This window comes from Aquila chrysaetos, chromosome 5 (genome assembly GCF_900496995.4).
Source record: "Aquila chrysaetos chrysaetos chromosome 5, bAquChr1.4, whole genome shotgun sequence".
Taxonomy (NCBI): domain Eukaryota; kingdom Metazoa; phylum Chordata; class Aves; order Accipitriformes; family Accipitridae; genus Aquila; species Aquila chrysaetos.
This window is the reverse complement of record NC_044008.1, coordinates 24615866-24636078: the sequence shown is the minus strand read 5'-3', so window position 1 is coordinate 24636078 and position 20213 is coordinate 24615866. Positions and strand designations below refer to the sequence as shown.

The 20213-nt window shown below is 41.5% G+C and overlaps 1 long non-coding RNA gene across 2 annotated transcripts in view; it reads right to left on the bottom strand.

The window, feature by feature from the left end:
* Positions 1-219: 219 nt before the first annotated feature.
* LOC115341424 overlaps positions 220-20213 on the bottom strand; it is a 47533-nt gene continuing 27539 nt past the window's right edge. Inside the window, exons 3-4 of one of the 2 annotated variants that reach the window (XR_003923392.1) lie at positions 6519-6670; positions 220-704 (exon numbers count right to left, since the gene is read on the bottom strand). This is a non-coding gene — a long non-coding RNA (uncharacterized LOC115341424). The remainder of the gene's footprint in view (positions 705-6518; positions 6671-20213) is intronic. The other variant, XR_003923393.1, reaches the window with a different exon arrangement.

Genomic DNA, 20213 nt, shown 5'->3' with positions numbered 1-20213 from the left:
CCATATCTACTTCTTACTGGATGGCATACTGGATAGAGCATCCTCCCAGAAAATGAAAGATGAGGGAAGGTTTCTGGTTTCTTTGTGATTTGAGTGAATTCAAGCCCACATTTTCCTCTTTCATGTCCCACGTGATGGAGGTGTTCATGTTTTAAGCCCTCCATGAGGTAGAAAGGAATGAAAGAGTCAGGAGATCAGGAAGAATACAGACAAGCCACACTCTGTTCATTAGTATATTTACCGACAAAGCAATGTATATATTCTATCCAACGACAAAGGGTCTCTCTGTGGTTTTTTTTATGCCATGGCTATTTAAAATAAAATTAGTAAGTAGTGCTGGGAGCAGGAACTCCATCTCAGCCAGGTCTGCTTCCATCCTGAATCTATGACAATACTCCAATGACTTTTAAATTTAAAGCTAATGAAAGCACCCTATGGCTATTATAGAGATGCAATCAACAAGGATCAGGCAAGTTCATCATCTTCAACAAGAATTTTATTTATGTCCCAACTGCCATTGTAAGATCCATCCTCTGGAGGGGATGGAAAAAACTCCCAGTGCTCTCCTTGCAGTCAGCAGGGAGAAGAATGCTCTTCTAGAGATGACCTTGAGTAGAAAGAATACCTGGCATGTCTCCAGAGCACTCTGTGAGCCTCCAGCTTCTCAGCTTCCCAGGGGTTAAGTATTCTTGAAAGAGAATTTACTTGAATGAAGCAATTATAAACCATTTGGTTATTAATAATATACATGAAAAGATGCATATACACACATATAGTACATATGTGAAATAATTGTGTCTTCATATTAGAATCTCTGTAGCTGGAAAAGGAATAGACAAACAGCCATAAGACAAGTAAGAGGTCTATAAGACCTATGCTGAGTTCCCTGCTTTTTTCTATTTGACCCAGGCAAACATTTGAAACATATCATCCAACTCCCACTGGCCTCCATTACTCCTTTTGTCCCAGAACCTTAAAGATCCCATCAGGCTTAGACCTTTGTGATTTTGCACCTCTTAGCAGCTTTTCATTCCTCAAACATATGCTATTATCCTCATATCTAACCCCAATGAGTTATTGCCTTAATAACTATGTTAAACAAATGATTGTAAGGTGAGCAAACACTACATTAATAGAGCTCTTGAAGGAAAGTGAGAAAAACTTTCATTAATTTTTTTGACAGAACTCTGTTGTAGAAAGAAATATTTTAAATTCCATTTAAGTTAGGGAAGACTGTGACTAAACCACAGCCAATCAATAAGAAATAAATTGAGTTTAGAATGATCCCTCTTTAAAAGAAAAAAAATAGAAATGAAATTCAGGCTATTTCTTTCAAAAAATAAATTCAGGAGATCCACTAAGAATTTTCTAAAGCATATTTTTGTAGTGATGAAAACTAGAGATATTTGGGTTAAATTTTTTTTGATGGAACAGCTTTCTCAGAAAAATGCAGTTTGTTAAAATCAAAGTGCTGATTGTGGTGGATTTTTCAAGGGAAAGGTGTAAAAATTATTCATTTGACATTTTGCTTGTGCTGTAGGACTGAAGTACATGCTAATAGGAAACAAAATATCTCTTGATGTTTTCTGAGGTGCATTGGATTAGATGTTAGTTTTGACTCTCGTTGCTGTCTTTGTTAAGGTCACATCTTACTGCTCATAGTAACTAAACAATGGGAAAGAGAACCAGTGCTTTATAAAATCAAATTTCAAACTCTTCTGCCAATGTGTTAAATTAGCAACTGTCTGTAATACATTAATGCATCTTAAATAAATGTTATGATATTCCTTGGTATCCAAACACGCATCCAGGTATGCAGGCCCAGATTTTTCCCACCCAATATACCCATTGAAGTGGTACAACTAAATTAGAAGTTAACCTGTTAGTGGGGAGGGCACGTCCTGAGGATCACTTCAGGTGCAGTGGGGTTTAGCTGGTTTTGAGGTAAGTATCCCTTGGGCAGATATTGTTGGAGATGGCAGCTTTGGTCAGAGGGCCCCATATCCCACCTCAGTATCAATCCAGGCACGTAAGCCTTGGTTTGGATCTGGGCCATATTTCCTCTTTAGACAGAGGTGCAATGCCTTTTTTATCAAAGCACAAACCAGCTCTGTCATCTTGCTTCCTTCCATTGAGAGATAGAAGGTTGGGTTTTTTTGCAGTGACTCAATTTTTTTCAAGTGCTCTCCTGCTATTCTGCGTTCAGACAAAGACCTCAAAATCCAGGTTACTCTGAGAATTGTAATTCCTACAGCTCAGGTAAGCAAACAACAAAGCACAGGCCAGTACAATGAAACTGGACTTTCAGATAGTTCAGAAGTATCTATCAAGTTTCAATCTCTCTCTCAACAGTATTGGCTGGCCAGATAATTTTGTGAGGTTCAAGTAGCCAAGATCTGCAGTGTGACAGTGAGGACCTGCAGGATGATACAGTGAGGAGATACCTCTCAAACCACAGCAGGTTACCCCCCACAGCAGGGTACCCCACATGCAGAGTCTGTTCTCACGGGAAAAGCTGAACCACGTGCTCCTTCTGACTCCTCTGCTAGCATCCCTCTCCTTTTGAGGCTGGATGCTCAGGCTATGTGAGATCTGGTATAAATTTGTATCAGCTGCACCTCTAAGATCAAACCACCCCTCTTCCGTCCTCCTGTAAGGAGCATTTCTGATTTCCAGTTTCATAACTTTTTGGATTTCTGTTTTCTTCTCTCTGTGTTTTCTGTTGCCTATGTTTCACAATCCTTGACTGATGTGCTGGCATTTGCAGATTTCTTTCCTGGGATCTAACTGTCACAGAGCATCCTATGAAGAATCAGACTGCTTAAACTTCAGACTGTGAATTCCTCTCGGTGTCCACATCCTTAAGATTTAGGTATGCCAAAACTGAGCATTATAGTGACTAAATTATTTTACAGATTTCAGTAGGAGTTAGACACCTAAACAGGCCTGAAAATCTGCACCTGGGCTCTCAGCAGCTGTGTGGTTAAAACTGTTGCATGTGGCATGTAGAACATAATGCAGCATGTCATAATAAAACTGACGGTGGAAAAAATTATTCAAGCTGTAGGCTTTTTCCCTGCAGAGCATTAAAGTTCAATTTATGTTATATCTACTGAATGGTAGTGATAAAATTACCTAATCTCTGTATATCCATGAGAATGGATACTTTTAAGTATAATAAACGTACTTTCTCTTATTATAGTACAAATTGTGATTCTTCCTTTTATGTTTTGTGAGGCTAAATATTTCTTAGTAATATCATGTGAAATTAATATTATATGAAACTAAAAATCAGAGGATAGATGATAAGTACAGAAATATTTTAGTCAGTACTTTTGATGGTCTGACCCAAAGCCACATGAAGTCAATGGTAAGCTTCCCTTGGTTTCAATAGGCCTTGCACTAAGCTGGGGTGCCTCCCAAGGAATTACACCATAAGGGTCTTGAGACCTTGATAGGTGCCTCTTCCATGCTAGAACATTCCTAAAATAGATCTGAAGGCATGCATTACAAGCAAAAACAAGTTTTGAAGAAGCCTGTGTAGGCACCTAAACACAAAAGATATCTAAAAAGCATCTAAAAGGGCTTATTATCTAAGTTGTTAAGGGTTTTGATAAGCATTTAGATAATCAATAAATACCCTATGTGATTTGGTATTTAACAATATTTATTGGTATAAGGTATGACAATAACCTTAAATGTTCTTTCACATTAGTCAATAGATTAACAAAGTCAGCCAAAAATCTGCAAGTATCTCACTAATAATTGAAACCTTGTACAATTTTCAGTACATCTAGTCTTTTAGCAGAGGCAACTAAGGTTATTGAAATGGGTTTGTAGTTGTGAATGAGAACAGGACATAAGGAAAATGCTCTGACATTATTACCTGCTGATCACCCTCCTAGGCTCTTCTATGAGTCACTTTGAAATGGGAAATCTGATACTAATTCTGAATTTCAGGTTATTTGGAACTTCCATTTGTAGTAATTTTCTGGTATTGACATGGTGTACCACATTTCCCACTGGCTTTACATTGACAAAGATATCTTCTCTTTTTGCTTCTATTTACTGTCATCCTGGCAAAGGACAGATGTTTGAAGCTGGCACCTCGTTGCAGTCATACCGTGAAGTGGCTGTAAAATTCATGGCCTTGTTCCTTCATCTACATCTAATCAGGCAAAACCCATCTGCATGTGTATCCAGTTAGGAGGTACAGATCCAAGTGACAGCAAGGTTAAGTTAGTGTTTCAAATTAAATCAGAAATTCTGATTCGGTGTAGGCAGCCCTTGTCCCAGTCATCCTAACTTATTCAGTGCTAAACTATTTTCCTCCCATTAGCCTCGAGGCAGCTGAAGGGCAATGCTGCACCTTCTTGCCCATTTCTGCTGCTTGATCTTACAGACAGGGATTTTTCTTTATCACTCAACCAGTTCCAGATGTCTGCATGTTGATCTTAATCCCAGGCTGGGGCTTTGCTGCAAATCAGTTTGACAGTCAAGTGCAAAATAGATTTGCCTTGGCATAATTCAGGGGCCTAACTCCCTGAAATAGTGGTGAAACTCAGCAATAACACTGTTGAATACAACATTTTAAACACTGTACAGATTGCATTGCACATTCATTTTTAATTGTATTCTGTATTGAAGTTGATGGGAATAGGGCTCCAAAGTACACTTAATGTGTCATTAATAGTTAGGAGTTTGTTTCTAGTATTCTCATTTTCATGTAGAGAGGATTAAATAGTAACTACCTACCTGAGCCCTAGTACTCTCAATTATGTTAGATTATTTTATGCTTATATTGAGTAATTTAATCACCATGGTCATTGTATTGAGAACAGTGGAACAAATTACAGATCTCTTGCATCTTTTTGCATATACTTCCACCTTGTGCTCCACTGGTGGAAGTCTGAAGTATGTAATTTTCTGAAAATTACAGAATTACATTTAAATCTTAATTTCTCTTAAACCCTAATCTGCTGAATTAGTACCTGGATTTTCTACTGGGCTCCCACTTTAATGCAGGATTTTCTGAACAGGCCCATCTTTAACAAAAAAAAGATTCAAAGGAATTGTGGCTTTCCTCTGTTATGTGAACTCAGCCAATGGGGGTTGATTACTCAGGTCACTTTTTGCAGACTGGGATACCCTACGAAGTCCCTACAGAACGCAAAGTCTCAGCTACAAGTGACTTCCTCAGTATTTAGAAGTGAGATATTAACTGTTGTTACAGACTTCTGTTCTTCTCATTCTTTGGGAATTTGTGTATGTGTTTTGTCTACAAACATGTTTTGAGAGAGTGGGAAAGGAGAAATACAGTATGAACTAGAACAGCTGATAATCACCTATTAACACACATGGCAGGAGATTGGGATTAAATTTCTTTCCTTGTTTTGACAGAAGTGTCACACCACCATCCTACCCAACAAAGATGTTTCAGGTCCTTATTCAAATAAGATTTGTAGATCAGCCCATGACTCTCCATAAAGTAAAGGTAAGCCTTCTGAACAGAAAGTCAACGCTCTGCTATTCCAAGGATAGTAAAACCATATGTCTTAATGATGGCAATGAATCTATTTTCTGCTAGGATTCTGGGTAAACAGTAATTCTTGAAAGCAGGAGCTTATCGACTCTTCCTGAAATCCATGTTTCTGTAAGGATTCTCTCTCAGCAGACAAGCAAGTTTATGTTGAAATCTGCCAGGACTGGCTACAGTTACACCTTAGATGTGACAGCGGAAAACGTGGCTCCTTCTTTAACCCTCACTGGATGCAGCTCGCGAAGGCTTGAGCATTGATTCTCTGAAGATTTGTTGAGAGCTGGAGCAGCTCTGCAGTTTCCTGCTGCGTGGGGAATTTGCTCTTCAGCAAAGAAAAGCCCAGCCTTTTTCCAAATTTTCAGGCACAGGTCATTGAAATGATCACAGTACTGAAAGCGAAGGCTTTCCTAGTCATCACTGTACCTATCTGAGCCATCTATGTTAAACAAATGGGACACTGGCTTGTTTCTCCCAGACAGTGGGAGGAGGGATGGCAGCTGAGCATTTAGGGAAAAGTCCTTAGGTTAAAAGACTGGATTTCTGAAATAAAGTCTACTACACACCTCTGCTACCAAGAAAATCACTCTTTATTAGAAAGCAACACAGACTTAACTAGGATTCAGTTAAGGCAACATGAATACAAAAGATTTACTTGTAACTCCTGGGAGGGAAGAAGTGGGTGTTTCTATAGGTGGCAAAAACCTTTTCTCCACTTTCTGAGTATACTGCTTTTATTTTAATAATACACATTTTCTTACACTTTTTTATATTCTGCATTGTGATTTATTGTATTCTAAATATAAAAAAATGATCTGATTCTATTAAAGTCAGAAAAGGCTTTGGTTATGTTTTACATGAATACAGGATAAAAGAAACTGTAATTTACAGCCTGGTTTTGCCTTTATCTAAATGATTATTAGAGTTTCTGGCCAGAAAAATGAAACATCACCACTCTATATCACATATATCATGGTCTTACCTTGGTACGATATAGACTTCAGTAGCAGTGACTTGCCTGCACAACAATGAGGAGCAGATGGAGAAAACATAGTATGGCTGTACTTATGTCCAGAAATAAGATGCGTACACTGGAGAGCAGCAGCCTCAAACCAGTTCTGCTTCTTTAGGCAACTGAAGGAAACATAGGAAAAACTGCAGTCAGAATTACCAGATTTACAAATGTTTCCTAAAATATATAGATGTTAAGAGGCAGGCCTGACATTAGACTTCCCAGAAGTTATGAAACAAGTCCAGACAATGTTTGTTTACCTCCTAAGACAAAGTCTTTGCCTGTTGCCAGAGAAAAGGCAGATTCTGGAACTTCCCTCGCCTTCCTTTGCACCCTAATTCTCCCAAGGCCGTTCAGCTCACAGGCCTTTAGTTTAGTTAGAGCATTTGTCTGGGACAGCAACATGTTGAATGTTTTGAGAAGCAGAATTGAAAAGAGAAAGGAAACAAAAATGCAACTGGGCTATGCACATAGGCAATATCCACACCTGCCGGGGAATTGGGCTTCACAAGGGATGCAGTTCACTTCCACCGAGAGCTAGTGAAATCCTTCCAGTCACTTTCACAGGAGTGTCAAACTTCCATCCAAGAGAAGTGCAGGACTCTTAATTTTGATTCATTATGATAACTAACACACATCTGTAAAGGATAACAAAGGCTCAAAATGTAAAACTGTGTTCCACATTTTGAATCTTATTCCCAAAACTTACATTGATCAGGTCCCGTTCTTTTGTTTGTTGGTTTTGGTTTGGTTTTTTTTTAAACCCTCAGAATGTTCACTCTAGCACTTGTATTGATTATATCTGGTCTGTAAGGAATACTTAATGTCAAAGAGCATTACAGAAAATGTGCTATCTTTCTGAATTTTAGCCAGCTGTTTGATGTATAACATTGGCAGTTTAAAGCTCGTGCTGAATTTTTAAACCATTTGGAAAATAAATCAGAGACTTCACTGGGACTTCTCTGATTTACACCAGCTGGGAATTTGACCCTGAGTCTTTTAGAACAGGCTAATTGCCAATCAATAGGAAAAACTTTCAGTCAGTATGTGAAAAATAGCATTCAACTGCCAGTTCAGTCCCTGGCTTTTCTGGTGGAATTTTTGCAAAGAAAATTGTCTCAACATTTTTAGTGGCTGCCCAGGTAACAGTTACAGGTTCTGCTCAAAGCAGCTGCTATGGCTTCACATGCTTTTGGGGCAGGGAGGGAAGGAGTTAGGAAGTACGTGAAAGGGGGAAAAATGGGAATACAGCCATATGGGACTTATGTGCTGGGATCATTCCTCTCAGCAGATGGGTAGGGAAAGGCAAAGGATTGATTGCTCTATCAACATGGAGCCAAAGGAAGGAGCACGGGTCACTGTGTCAAACTGATATCTCACATACGTCATCCTGGGAGCTGCTGTGAGTCAAAACAGGTCTTAGCATAACAGCGTGCCTAAAATTAGCACCAGCTCTCTGATGCTAACCAGATTCCTAAATAGGCACGGGAAGAAGGGCGGTGCCAGTACAGGATGATCTGTGTAGGTTGTTGAGGTATTGATGCTCAGTGTGTGGATCAAGTATATAACAAATAGATAGCAAAAGTCAAATACCCAACCTGAAAAAGTGCTCAGCCCAGGTCTGGCCAACATCGGCCCCCACAGCATCACCCGAGTATGGGCTCCCATGGGAGGTGCTGACATCCATCTTTTGAGTAACAGCCTCAAAAGCATTTATAGCATTTTCTATAAAGGGTTATAGCATTTGCCCAGGGGCTGGGGCCAATCTCGGCAGCAAGCTGTAGAATTTAGCTTTCTCCTTGCTTCTGCTGTCTGTAGTCTTAACATTTTATCTTGCCAACTTGATAGATTAGGCCTATGATTGCATGGTATTTTGGGTAAAGCAGAACATTCAAGGCCAAACAGAAGACCTAAAATAATCTTAGGCCTGGTTTTCTACTTTTCCCCAATGTCTGCATATATGAGGTTGCTGGTGAGCTGCTCTCATCAGACACCCCAAAACTGATATAGTAACCCAGCAATATTGTTCATTTCATCTGTTCTTGCTAATAACTTTTTTTAGTCATATGGAAGATGGATGGAAAAGACCATTTGAAAGATGGCACATTGGCATCTCCCCATCTTGGATTCCTACCTCTCGGCCCCTTGGCTTGTGCAGCAGGTCTGCTGTTCTTGGCTGGGTCTGGAGCGGCAGGCACACAAATGGCCCAGGTGGAATTATCTATTTTTAAACTGGTTTCTGCATCAGCAGAAATTGGAAGCTGATCTGTAACTCCAAAAGAGCATCACATGTCTCTTATACCCACTCTCACACCGAGCTCACATCCCATTTCCCTGAAGTTAAAGCTTTACTCAGAGAAATCAGCTCCAGGTGGATGAATTTCCTAGAATGTGCATTCATTAGTTACTGCTGGCATAGCACAGTGAAGGTGGAGAATGTTACACAAGCAAGTAATAATGCTACTAATATGTGCTACTATTAAGGCTATTAAAATACCAACTCGCATTGCAGAAAATCTGGTGTCATTAAATACATATTAGAGCTTTATAATGAACAATCAGCGCGACTGATCCTGTGCAATCTTGGCAGACAGACTTTTAGAGGAACACGTTCGCTTCACAGCTTTGTAGCGCTGGGACTGTTACTCTGTGGTGGGATTTGAAGGCAGAGCAGCAAGGGCAGTGGCGAGCATTGCTGTGGAGGCAGGCCTCGGGTGCAGCACTGCAAGCAGGCTCTGCTCTCCGCAGCTGCCTGCACCCTGGTCTGCCTGCACCCTGGCCCGCGACACCGCCACCCTCCACATGCCAGTGAGCTCCTGGGCAGGGAAAGGAATGGCCATGACATGCACCTGAGCTGTGTCCAGATGGAGTGTCTGAACAGTGCAAAGCTTTGGAGGAAAGGGGAGGGTGAGGGTGAAATGTGACCTCTGGGCTCTGGGGCCCCATCTGTTCTGCAGTGGGTTGAGGCACTCGTAGGTGAGTTGCTGGGCTACTCCTTGGCTGGTGTATTGGCAGCCAGCTTTGCTAACTCCTGCACATTTACCATTGCTTTTTAATACCTAGAGGATTTCTTCCAGTGCTGGCTGGCAAAAATACAGAGTACGGAAGAAATAATAGTTTTCATTTATGAAGGAGAGCATTTGGCTGGGGTTAGCTTGTATATGGGTTTCTCCAAGCATGTCCACTTTTTCTGGAACTGAAAATTTTGTCTGGCTTTTCTATTCATGTTCGTGGCTACAGATGAGATCAGATCAGTGACATTTGAGCACTGAATCTGTCCCTTTCAAGAAACGGCATGTCTATTTTGTGCATGCTGCAGATCCAACGTATCTATCTCAGACACAGCAGATGTTCTCTGCAGATCAGCTATAAAACTTTTGCCCCAGAAAGTCAACACTTCCCAGAGGTGCTGGACCACTGCTCAAGCCACACTAGCTTTAACCTATGTGGTGTGGAGAACTGACTGAAAACTCACAAAGCCAAATGTCAGTAAGAGCTTCATGCCTATTGTTTTTAATTGGTGGCTTTTAAGTCACTCGCATAATGATTCCAATAAATACCTGCTCTTTTATAGCATGTCCAGCCTGTGAATCTTAAAATGCTTTACAAAGGTCATAAACAACCATTTTACAGATAGTCAAACTGTAGTCCAAAGAGACAGTCTTGCAGCTGGTTGATGGCTGAGCCAAGAACAGGACAAGAGCCCCTGGACCCCAAATGAACGTGCTACCCCCAAAGCCAAAGGATGAACACAATCCCACCTTACCACAAACTATTGCAACTGTACATCCTGCAAAAGAAGACGTCGCCAAGCACAGCACAGGGATGGCCCAATGGACAAATCATCCTTTCTTTGCCTCAGAAATCTATAATGTTTCCTCTGGGGTCTTCCTCATGCTTTTTTCAGTGCTTGTGGTTAAAAGCACTGGCATAGTTCTTGTCAAGACAGTGCAGTTACGACAGCATACATCTGTTGAACTCCTGATCCTATCTGTTCTCAGCAAAAGCAGCTAAACATGAGGAATGGTACCAGAAATACCAGACCTATGATCTATCTCCACCGGGTGCTTTCATTCATTCATTCAAAAAAAATAATCACAGACAGACTTGCATAGAAAGAACTAAAAACATGAATTCCAATCAGCAGGGGTTTTCAGAGTTTGCCAAGTGAAGCTCTGAGCAGTTTACCTGTCTTAACTGGTTTAGCTAAGCTACATCATATCCATTCTTGAATGCTTTTTAACTGGTAAAAGTAGCTTTAATTCACCCTGTCTCCCTTTACTCCTGGAGTGACTTAAAGAAACTTGAGCAAAGGCCCTTTACTTTTGAATAAGTCCCACACGAGGGTTTTAATATGGTCAGTCCCACTCACTTTAAGTGCCCACCTTTAGCTAGTCCACAGCACCATTCCCAGCTCTCCCCATCCACCTGCTCCCAGTTCCAGCTGCTGAATAGAAAAGTCCGAAATTACTAACTCCTGAGCCTGTGGTAGCAAGCCGCAAAAGATGGTCCTCAGGCTCAAGATCTAGAAAGCAAGGAGGAACTCAGCTGAAAAGCATCTCTAAAATCTTTGTGAAGTGAGCAGCTCTGGTGACCTGCCTGACTCTGACAGGCTGTTCACAGACCAGCGCTGCTCCTGTACAGCCCGCTCTGCAGTGGTGGGAACAAAGCCTCCCTGGGCACACACCTTCGAGCGTATGGCACCACTGGGAGAAGAGCTATGAACTCCCATGCGGTGCCTGGTTAATGTTTATTTAGTTCACAGTATTAAAACCTGAGCTATAGACATATAAGCACTCTGAGAACTGTCTTGTCTACTTGCTGAAAATGTTATTGCACATACAGAATTCAACATAAAGGAACTACAGTCTATGAAAAGGTATTTCTTTATGTTGCCACCAAACCTATGAAATAGAAATCTGCTTTAGCTGTAACAGATTAGCTTTATCTACATGGTTTGCCTACTTCCTGAATATAATGCAGTACCTGAATTTTACATTAAAATCTTAACATTTTTATGTTCTGTCCTTTTTGGGGATCAGTTAATGAATAATACCCACAATTTTATCATGTTATCTGAGTGACTTGATCTCTCTGACCAGATCAATCAATTTCTTTCAGTCAAGCTTCAAGGCAACTGTTAATGGGGAAAAATCTAAAATCTACTTTTTAGAAATCTTCTCTCCCTTCAAATAAAATTTGCTGTTTCCTTAAGAGGTTCTTTGAAGAAAACTTGCTCATTAAAATATTAATTGGAAACAGAGAGAAAAGGGTCATGAACAGAGTCACATATCTATTGAAATCTGCCTAGAGGAATGCGATTACCTAGTTTCTCAAATAGACTTTGTAGCACTGATCAATTCATTGCATTGAAAAGCACAGCAAAATAACCTTTATAATCTTCTCTTTGCTCAGTAGATTTGATGGTGTTGAAATGAACAAACATAAGGAGAGGGTTATGACTTTTTCATATTCTCTCCTGGGAAAGGACCACTTCCAAAATAAGGTAAACCTTTCTGATGATTTAAAAGAGAGGAGCGACATCACATTTCCTTATTCCAGACTTCACTATAGAGTATATATTTTTACACAGTGCAATCCAAATCTTTTTCTAGGATGACTCAAGACATAGGGAGAAAAAAGATGTTTTCTGACCCTGTCTGCCATGGTAACTTTGTGTCCCACTGCTGGCTTCCAGGGCTCTGCTTTCTGAACAGTTCAGAGTCCCTTCCCTTGCCACGGTGCTGCGGGCAGGAGCCCGGGCAGCTGGTGAAGCAGCACAGCAACAGGGTCAACAAACCAAACTCCTCCATGCGATTAGCCCAGCCATGAAGTGAGAGGGAATCAGAAATGCAGCCCGTTTACAGTGGCAGAGGTGGGCACCCATTTGCTTTGCTCCTGCTCATGAGGAGCAGGATTTGTACAGCTCCTTGGCAACTCTGTCCTGCTTCTGCTGGACAGGGTTTTAGAGTAATCGGAAAAGATTTCTGGGTCTCCAGCAGCATGCTGGCATATGGGCAGGGCTTTCATAAACGTGCTAGGGCTGCCCAAGCATCCCTATGGCCTGCTGTTACACAGCATTGCTTGCCAGTGGGTTATGTCTGGCTTGACTAAGGAGGCCTGGTGCACCAATTCCAGAAGAGTCCAGTAAAAGGTACAAACAGTCACTTCAAGCCTTCAGCTGTCTGTCACGCTTCTGACTCGTGCTGACATTTCAGAAGCTTGCAGCTTTTCCAATGGCCTCTTTTCATTCTCTTTACATCTCTGATCAGGGACTTGAGTTTTTACAAAGCACCGAGTGCTTCCGTCTGCATACCAAGAGCACTCACCCCTCCTGATTTCAAACGCTGGGAGGAGGTTGGGATCGCTTTGTTTACTGTGCCAAAGAGTACATGCTGTAACAAGTGAATGTGGGCATAAGTGGTGTGCCACAAACTTCACTCCGTGCCACTTAGGGAAGGACTGGAAGAACTGGATTTCTGCCAGCCAGTATAAAGGTAAGGTAGCCGGGGAACAGGCAGTCCTGGTAGCTCTCTCCTGCAGAGCCTTGTAAGCAGCAGATCTCATCAGAACCAGGTAAAAAAACTCTGCATGAATTTGCTTATTTTGGTTTAAGCCTGCTACTGTTTGAGCTGGGTCATTCTAAGCTAAGGGTGGGATTCAGGTATATCCCACCTGGCCTCCAGCTGCTGTCCCAGAGGGACATGGGACTCCTGTGCATCCCGTGTCATACCTGCCAACCCCACGGAGATACCTGGGAAAGAACAGGGCAGTTATAATGTACTGTATATAGACAAGTGAATCATCACCAAGTGTTTTTACAACCGTTTGCACTGGCTTTTGGGGGGGTTTAGTCTGCATAAATTTGCGTTTAGAAAAGAAATGTCTGTGTCCTAATGCATAGGGATACTCAGAAAGGTGGTTTGTTTTGCTGTGCTTACTCATAGACGTGCACTGGTGGCAACCACAGTGAGCCAAGATGCCTACATCTAGCAGACAGATATTACCGAACTCCTTAAAAAACCACTGCTCAGGCACTGCCTAGTACTCTAGACCGCTACATTCCTTCAGCACATCAGGCCTTCCTAGTAATGTCTCATCACCACCTGACCCCTCTTGCCGCCTGGCTACTTGGAGACCTATTTCACACTCGTGACTTGGTGGGATTCTCTGGAAGTCTCATCTATCTGACTGCCAGAGGGTGGTTTGTGAAGTGTCCTTAGAGCGTATCTCCTGGACGTCTGAGGGAAAGCCAGCTAGTAGCGATAAACCCCAATTCTATCTCATTTTATTCAACAGGCTAGCATTGTGGGAAATGTGTTTGAAAGACCTGTTTGCCGATCTTGTTTGGGAGCAGGGACTTAAACCCAGGCCTCCTGCGCTTCTAACTCAGCTTGGTGAATCTTTAGATAGTGATGCAAAAAATAAGAAGCACTTTTGCTGCAACATTACAGCGGGGGGAAAAAACTGTGAGCTTTTGTAGACGTAACGTGGTACCTTTCTCAGAACAGAAAGCCAAAGACGAGGGCGCTGGGGCTGCGAAGGCCGGCTGCTGCAGCAGGGACGGGCGGCGGGGAGCTGAGGTGACCCCAGGCTGGGCCGTGCCCTCACCGAAGGGCGCAGTCCCATGGGGGCTGGACACGGCAGGCAGAGCCAGTTGCTGGTACCAGGGCCCACTGACAGCCCCACGCGAGGCAAGCGATGAGCCGGCTCCAGAGAGCCCAGTCAGGAGCAGCAGCAGATGAGGCCGCAGACAAGATGGCAGCGTGGGCCCGAGGGATCCACCCAGGAGGCAGGGCCAGGGCCAGGGCTGGCGACGGGCACCCCTGCAACGTCTCTGGGGCGAGGACCCAGAGCCCCAGGCTGAGCCGAAATGGGGCTCCTGGGCCATGGGCTGGGGTGGAGGGAGGCCCCAGGGGAGGCTGGGCCGGGACAGAAAGGCCATCAGGGCCTTCGGGGCCACGGTGGAGAAGCGTTTGAACCCCTTTTGTCAAAGACTCACCAAGGCATGGAAGATGGGGGCTCCAGGCATGAGATGAGCCATAGCCATGGGATGAGCCATACCCATGAGAAGCTTTGGGTGCTGTGACATGGGTACCTCTCCTAATGTGACACGGGTACCTCTCCTAACGTCTTGGTGCAGCAGGAAGAACCCTCAAGTTCCCTAAACTACCAGCAGTGTGCCCTAGCTGGGTGTTTGAGAAAGGCAGGGCAAGAGAGTTTCTTGAGGCCTACAAGTAATACATTTAAAAACAGATCCCTCCCTGTAAGGTAAGGGCTCTGCAGGCTGTGGATGAAGTGCTGGATTAAGACCTCTTGGAACTGCTCTGGCTTCAGTCCTTAACATATTCTGTGGCCATACAAAAGTCTATGATTGTTTTTCACCTTCAAAATGTTCCTTAATTCATCATCTTCATGAGATCTGCTGTGGAAACACTGGCACCAATTACTCCTAATACAATTTCTTTTTCTGACTGGAATTTATGTATTTATTAAAGCATTGTCTGCCTCATTTAACCTTAGGATTGACTAGAGAGAGGTCAGGAATGTAAAGAAATGGAAATACAAGGAAAATAAAAACAGATTTGAGGGAACCTCTAAAGTAACAAACTAAATTAAGCAAAAGAGTAGCTCTACCACACAGATTCTCTGCTGACAAGCTTGGAAACCCCTCCAAATAGCATCTAAAAGCTATGAAATTCCATTTGCTTATGCACAGTCCCCTCATTTTTAGCACATTTTAGCACAAAGTTTCTAATATTCTAAATAGTCAGAAAAAAAAATTCAAAAGCTTTATGCACAGACATAGCAAGCAACCTAAAATATACATTGCTTCCTTTGGGAAAAAAGTAGCTGAACTTATGTGAGGAGTATCTACTAAACGATGTTCTGGAAGATACTGAGCATCATTTCACAAATATATTGCTCAATTTGTCAAATTTATTTACACATAGACAGACAGGCCTGCTATAAACATTATAGCATTGGTTACTGCTTTTAACTGTGTTAGCTTTGATAACAAGACTGTGTGTTGGAGTTTTATTGTGTACATTAATTCCCACCGGTCTGGCATTGTATGCATTAAAATATCTATTTAACAGACCCCAAGTAGGGTATAAAATATCAGAAATAACTCTCAGAATTGACACATACTCAAGATGTTGTCTTCCTACTAAATTAATGACAACAGTAATGGTAGCAAGATTTCAAAAAGTCACATTCTTCTCTTAGAGAGACACAGTTAGGGAAAGAACATGATGCTGGCAGGTAGACAAACTGTCGGTACAAAATGGTAGAGCCTGTTAATCTTTGCCAGCTCATTGTGTTTGCACATGCTAATAGCAATAAAGAAGGTGCTGTCACTTGGAAGTATTTATATCAAGGTACTACAGTCATCTTTCATGCAGTTGAGCAATGTACGAAATAAAATAGTTTTTCGGGTGTTGTAACAACACCTATTTTTGACGTAAGAAAACACCTTACAGCCTGAGCAGGGCCTGCTGTATCCCCGTTTATCAACACATTGTGGGGGGCATAAGTTATGATAAATCTGTTTTTACCATTAGTTCAACTTGTAAGCAGCATAAAGCAGCCCATAAGACAAATCAACAAACCAAGATTTTAGAAGTGAGAATGCAAGGGGGTTTTTTTTATTAAATCATAAATAAAATGTCACCTGTCAAAATATACCTCCTCCTTTTCCTTTTCCAAGGGAGATGAGTAGAAAAAAGAGAAAAGCGCAACAGGTAGGGTAGAAATGCAGGCAATGGCTTAGGAATTCAGTCACTTTTCCCCCAGATTGATGCCCTGAAGGGAAGGGCTCTGGCCATGGCATGACCCCAGCTCAGAGCACTCCACAGCTGCAGAGGAGCAACCCAGAGGAGGAGCTAATCCTGCTCCTGCTAAGCGTGAGGTGTCAGTGCCCTGGGCCAGGTTTGACCCTCAGAGCCAGGGCAGTGCCACGGCTTCTAAAAGAAACCTGCAGGCAAAAGGCAAGGCTTGGGGAAAAAAAGAAAAGTTTTGGAACAACTGTGAGAGATCTTAATTTTCAACTGCATTTTCCAGCAGTTATGTCCTCTTATTTCCAAGGGATTCAGATAATGCAACCCAGATGCCTCTCTGGCTATCACTTTAAAGGCTCCAAATTTTTTTCAGTCAGGAAATGAAAAAATCCTTTTATAGCTGTTTCATTTCAACAAATGATTTTGCCTTCAGCATTTTCACTTATAAGTAAATACAAAATCAAAATTAAAATGAAAAGTAATTTAAAATGACAAACAAACTTTTTTTCCAGAATATTTTTATATTGTTGCAACTTTCTCTCCCCTTTTTACTGAGATTTTATGTTGGAGAAAAAGTAAACAATTTACTACATCTCAGAAATATATTTGTTTAAAAGTAGTGTCCTTTCTAATGCCAAACAGCTTTTCCAGCAGCTCTACCTCCTGCACTTTAAATACTGAAGTCAAACTACTCTTTAAAACATTTGCTCAATGCATTCTGCAGAATGCTACATATCATTTGGTCATTTTCACCCGTGCAGAGGGTCTTTAATATCTCAAAGGCAGAGATGTTTAAAATGCAAATAAACATGCAATGGGAATATTTTTTCTAACATTTATACTGTTGACTCTATGATCTGTGTTTAAGAATGTATTTTACCAACCAGCTCCAACTGATTTAAATAGAATTCTGGCTTTGAAATCCTTTAAATATTTAAGTCATTCTGTGGGCCTAAACCTTAACTCTTTCTGGTTTAATTTATATTGATATTGGTAATTCAGGGATTACAGCACTGAAAATAGGAACAAGAAATACCACCCAAATTCGAGTGAGAACTGGGGCTAGAGAAGCGGGTTCAGTTAACAGTCACCTGCAGCTTTCAGTGATCCTTGCCCAAAGCCTAACGAAAACTAAGTTTGAACTCCTAGAAGAAAAAAAAAAAAGGCGAGTTTTCTTTCAGCTTGTCACAGTCCATGCTCCTTGCAATAATTTCATTTTTTTAAACTGGAAATAGAAATAGCAAAAAATGCCACAAGATATCCTACTCTGATGATGCTACCAAAATCAAGAACAGAGAAATTACTGGAAATTGCATTATAAAACCTCACCTAGGAAAGTTGCCTGGTTCAGGAAACTTAGATGAGTTTCAGTTACAACTGGACAGCTTTTTGCAAGCTGAACAAAGCTTCTGAAAATTCAGGTCTCTGAATTTCCTCTTATTTATGAAAATGTTAATATTTATACTTATGTATATAAACATCAGATTTTATACTTTATCTGACAATTTAGGCAACATAGAATGTCTAGCATGTAAAAAGGTCACAAAACCAGACACTGAGTTTACTGGCTTTGGGCGAAATTGAAGGTTCTTCCCTTTGGGGCTTGACTGCTGTTAGGTTTCCACACTGCAAAGAGCAAATACCTCAGAAAAGTCTCCTCTAAGGGTCACAAGCCAGCTGTTCCTTTCTACCACATATAAGCTGCAAAACCCACTGTTGCATTTGCTATTGCTTCAGCAAAATTATTCTTCCCCCTCAATTTTCTGCTTTATTTCTGCAAGAATTCTCTATATCCCCTACCAGTAGGTTACATCCAGCCGGGTACAATGACAGACATTCAGCCATCAGCAAACACAGCTGCTCCTGAAATTCTGCTTGGCTGAAATATATCCCTGTGAGGTGAGCAGGATAATAAGGTTTTCTTTCTTGTAGCGAAACCTTGTGTGAGTCTGTTCCACATTGTCATACAGGACTAAGCTAGTTAAGAATACCAACCACAGCCACAATAGCTAATGGGCTTGTAAACTGATATGCATAATGAAAAATCTGTATTAATGTTTATTAATTAACTTGGAAAAGTTAGATGATGTTTGAAAAAAAAAATACATTCTTCCCTTTGGAAAATAGCAAAATATGTGGAAAGTTCATATGATCACTTTATTGCCAAATAGGCTGAGTATCAGGCTAAAGGTGGGGGAAAAAATTAATATTATTATATTATAAAATATGGTGACCCAAAAGAAAAATGTAGGTCAGATGTTAGGAAAATTTTACAACAGATCCAGTAATATTGCAAATTCTTTGCGCAGAAATCTTTAAACTGTTATTTTCCATACAGACATGTCAGAGACATGGTTATCAACTGTGCAGGGAGTTCAGCTTACCCAGGCCCGCAGGCTGGTACAGCCAGATTTCTGAAGAAGGAGTTAGCACAGAGTGAGCATTGGGGACAGGACAACTAGATTAATCCCTTGCACCAGGACACACGCCAGCCACTCAGTACCTATATTTGATGGATTTGTCGTACCAATGCCCCATCACTTCCCTCCGTAAATGTAAATCACACACTGTTCACCAGTGGATTAATAGTTGCTATTACTCTTGCAGTTGTCCACAAGGTCAAAGATGGAATCATGACAAGATTAGAGGAGGAGTGGAACCAGAAAGGAGGAGTTCAAGCAGGTTTAGAGTGGTTCCCTTCAAAGATATCTTACACTTTGGACCCTGAAAAAGCAGGAAAGAGCAGGGATTTTGTCTGCAGCCCTTTTGTATGTGAACATGTGAGGAGGTGTCGGTTTACCCCCGCTGCCTGCCAGTTCTTCTGAAGGGACATGAAGGAATGCAATTACAGCTTGGGTCGCACCATATACCCTGGCTACCTGATCTGAGCATCTGGGCCATTAGAACATGGCAGCCAAAAAGGAGAGTGAGGGGCTCTTTGCCTACTGCCTGCATTAGTTGTCTCTGAAATTGGTACTCATGGGTCCTGGGTAGCCTCCTCTTTGTGGTAAAGAAACTTCAAAGAGCATCCTGTCTCCCCACTCAGGGGCAGCATGGACTGTGAAAGACGCTTCAATGTTTGTGGCTTTAGGCATTTTGCTGCCTGACACATCTCATCTTTTACTGACCTAAATTCACGTTTTTTGCAGTTGCTTCAGGGCATTCACAGAAGGCTGACTCCACTTTGAAGATGGAAATGTTATAAATGTCAAACACCCCTGTGATTATTTACATGCAAATTTACATTGTATCAGTCATTTACATTATAGCAATCAAAACGATACGGTCAGAATTCAGGGAAAGGTCATTTCTGCCTGAAAATAATGTGCCACTCAAAAATATTTGACCAACTCTAAGCTGAGCTCAGGTAGAACAATTGATAGATATCACACGTCCTTTCCTCAGATATCAGACACGAAGCTTTCAAAACTACAATGAAGTTGTTACATACTGCCTTCCTGTGGCTCCTGAAAATATTTCCACTCCAAGTTTCACCATAAAAATGCCTTACTGCAGAGCAGTTGTTCCTGTGATGCATTTACAAAGTAATCCTCTCCCTCAGCTCATGGCAATTTAACAGCCCTATTCCACTAAATTCCTTACATTCTAAATCTTCAGGTAACTCTAGAGCCTGGTCCTGCTCATAGTACAGTCAATGAAAAAAAAGTATGTTAATTTTGATGGCACAGGATCAGATCCTTAGGCAAGGCATTTTATCAGGTTTTTTCTCGAACTGGTAATAAATGCAGTAAATAAATATATCTACTGGACCCCCTCAGTCAGTATACATTTATTCTCTTTCCTTTGTTCCTTTCTATTTGCAACCTCTAATTTTTTACCATTCTATTTGCAACCTCTAATTTTTTACCATGTGGTTGCCTTT